This window comes from Belonocnema kinseyi, chromosome 9 (genome assembly GCF_010883055.1).
Source record: "Belonocnema kinseyi isolate 2016_QV_RU_SX_M_011 chromosome 9, B_treatae_v1, whole genome shotgun sequence".
In the NCBI taxonomy this organism is placed as follows: domain Eukaryota; kingdom Metazoa; phylum Arthropoda; class Insecta; order Hymenoptera; family Cynipidae; genus Belonocnema; species Belonocnema kinseyi.
Window position 1 is genome coordinate 42,043,622 of NC_046665.1, and position 3,112 is coordinate 42,046,733.

Here is a 3,112-nt window from a genome sequence, read left to right on the forward strand (position 1 = left end):
CTTAATTTAGAAGTTAAAAAACGGTTAGGATGCTAAGTTAACCGTATGTGTAAAGTTTAAATCACAAAGAAAACATTGCAAATGAACCAATTCAGTTTATGGAAAAACGACCAAAGTTGCAATAAAAGGTTAAATAACAAATTTTTTTTAAAAGAATGCGCATTTTTTCAAACCGAAGAATGAAACTTCATTTGTTTTAATGCCAATGCAAGTTACGAATTATAATAATATACATTTATGGGAATTATATAAAATTCCAGGTATAAACTCGAGTGCGAAGCACGAGACACGTGATGAGAATTGGTTCGTTAAAGCTGAAGGAGCTTTAACAAAAGAGAATTCACAATCATCAAATTACTGTTGTCGATACTTTCACCTTTAGTCATAAAAAGTCTATGTAGAAAGATCCAGCGCGTAGCGCGAGTTGAAAGCAATATCGAGCGCGAAGCGCAAGGTAAATACATTATCGAGCGCGAAGGGCGAGGTAAATACATTATCTAGCGCGAAGTGCGAGATAAATATATTAACGAGCGCGAAGCGCAAGAACCAGCAGTTGCGCTTTCTTCACTTTTGCTCTGAAAAACAATTAGAGTATAAAAGAATTTTTTTCTACAAAAGTTAATTTTCTATTTAAAAAAATATATATTTTACTACTTTTTTAAATTTAAATTTCGAGACACACCATTCACTAGGTGTAAAGAAAAAGTTCAAAATTAAGGTTCGATTAACAAAAAAGTTTCATATCTGACCAAATGTGCCCCTTAAATCGTGTCTATGCACTTATACGGTCCATTTTGAAATATAATTAATCAAATATGTCATGTTGGTCGGATTTGAACCACTTCCGCAAATAGGATTTTTTACATAATTTTTTTCTTCTAGACAGTAGCGTTAAAAATGTCACATTTTATTAATTCTATTTCAAAACGTACGGTATAAGTGCATTACCACGATTTCAGTGGCACGTTTGGTCGAATTTGACACTTTTTTGTTAATCGAGAATTAATTTTTAACTTTTCCTTTACACCTCGTGAATGGCGTGTGTTTGAAAAAATAAATATTGAAAATGAAAAAAGAATTATGTGAAAATGTCTCACTGCATTTCCGAGGCACGTTTGGTCAGATTTGGCCGACGTCCGCACAAAGGATTTTTTCTTTTCTTTTTTTCCTCTAGACAATTCTTGTAATAATATCATATTTAAAAATGTCACATTTTATATGTGTTTATTTTATTTTATGTCGATGTTCAGTATTGACCGACGTCCGTACGTAGCATATTTTCTTTTTTTCTTTCTTTCCTCTAAAAATACCTTTAATAATAGCATATTAAAAATGTCACATTTTATTAGTTCTATTTTAAAATTCACCGTATATGTACGTTGACATGATTTCAGGGGCACGTTTGGTCGAATTTAACCCACGTCCGCACATAATATGTTTTATCTTATTTTTTATTTCATTCCCTCTAGACAAAACCTGTAATGGTATCATATTCTTTCAATTAAAAACGTCAAACATTTTTAAAAATAATAATGATTACCACAAGCAGTTTTCCAAGTATCTGCTAGATGTATCCACACTTTGATGTATCCACAATTTGAATATTTCCCATTACTTTCTAAACAATTTTCAATTCTTTATAGAAATGTAAATTATTTAAACAATAATTTAATCCCAAAAAATGTAAAAAACAATCGTATTTTCTGATTAAAATGTGATGGTTTGTCATTCTTTGGAGTAGTACATTTTTCTAAAAGCATTATATCATCATTTAAGCAATTATTTATTGTTTTATTTCGAATTTTCTGAACATTGAGCTAGAGATGTCCACTTTTTCTAAATTGGTATCCTATGCTACGTTTTGTTGAATAATTACATAATGTTGACACATTTCTTTTAATGTGTAGTGAATTTCTATTCGTTCAAACAATCCTCATTTGCTCAATCAGTTTGTTTACAATAACTAAATAGTGTATTACATGACTGTATAGTATATACAAAGAATAGATGAACCACCTTTTAATTGTTTAAGCAAATATAACTTGTTTAAATAATTACTTTGTGAAAAGTCCTTTTTAAATCGTATTTTCTGAGCTAAACATAATATTCAATGATTTCGAGGACTAGTAAATTCTGTTAAAATCTTAATGTTATTGTTTATACAATTAATTATTGATTTTTTTTTAAATTTGTGTCAAATTAAGTATGGATGGTTTAAATGAAGAAAACAAAGTCAACAACAAAGAGAAAACAACAACATCTACAAAAAGTTGCTTAGAATAGCAATGTAGAAAAAGTGGACATCTCTAGCTCAATATTCAGAAATTTGGAAAAAAAAACAATGAATAATTGCTAAAATTATGATATAATGTTTCTAGAAAAATGTACTACTCCAAAGAATGACAAACCATTATATTTTAATCAGAAAATACGATTGTTTGTTACATTTTTTGGGATTAAATAATTTTTTTAAATAATTTACATTTCTGTAAACAATTTAAAATTGTTTAAAAAGTAATGGGAAATATTCACATTGTCCACTATGTTGTATGTCAGTAGAAATGAAATGAGAACCTCGGAAATAAAGCAATTCGACTACGTGATCTCTCACTCAAATTTCAAAACAGGAAACTTGAGTGAAGGACACTACGTGACGAATTGCTGATTTTCGAGATTCGAAACAACGAATTTGCTCATCCTTCCTATTGTTAGGGCCCTTCAGTAACGGGATTTTGAAGCAGTGATCCCAGATCTGAAACGAGATGCGGTCCAATACTATGACAGGGCTATGTCCGTGTGAATATAGTAGGAGACGCTGTAAATGACTGAGTTGCGCGCGCAACCCATTTCTCCTCTTCTGAATTTGAAAACTCGAAGATGCACGATTGCCGATCGGAGCACTTCGTCGATTCTATTTATATATCTATCTGCTAACAGCTAACTGCTTTGAAATAAAATCAGGAGATTGGGATTTTAATATTTCCAGATTTCGATACAGACGATTCTCATGATTCAAGTATTTAGTTGAATATTGATTTTTGAATTTAGAAATGAAACTATTTTCTGAGAATTTCTGTACTATATAGGAAATTCGCCTTTTTGTAGAAAATTC

The 3,112-nt window shown here is 30.3% G+C and overlaps 1 protein-coding gene across 1 annotated transcript in view; it reads right to left on the reverse strand.

Moving 5' to 3' along the window:
- LOC117180506 overlaps positions 1 to 3,112 on the reverse strand; it is a 57,623-nt gene that overhangs the window by 53,891 nt on the left and 620 nt on the right. The gene's annotated exons all lie outside the window — the stretch shown is intronic.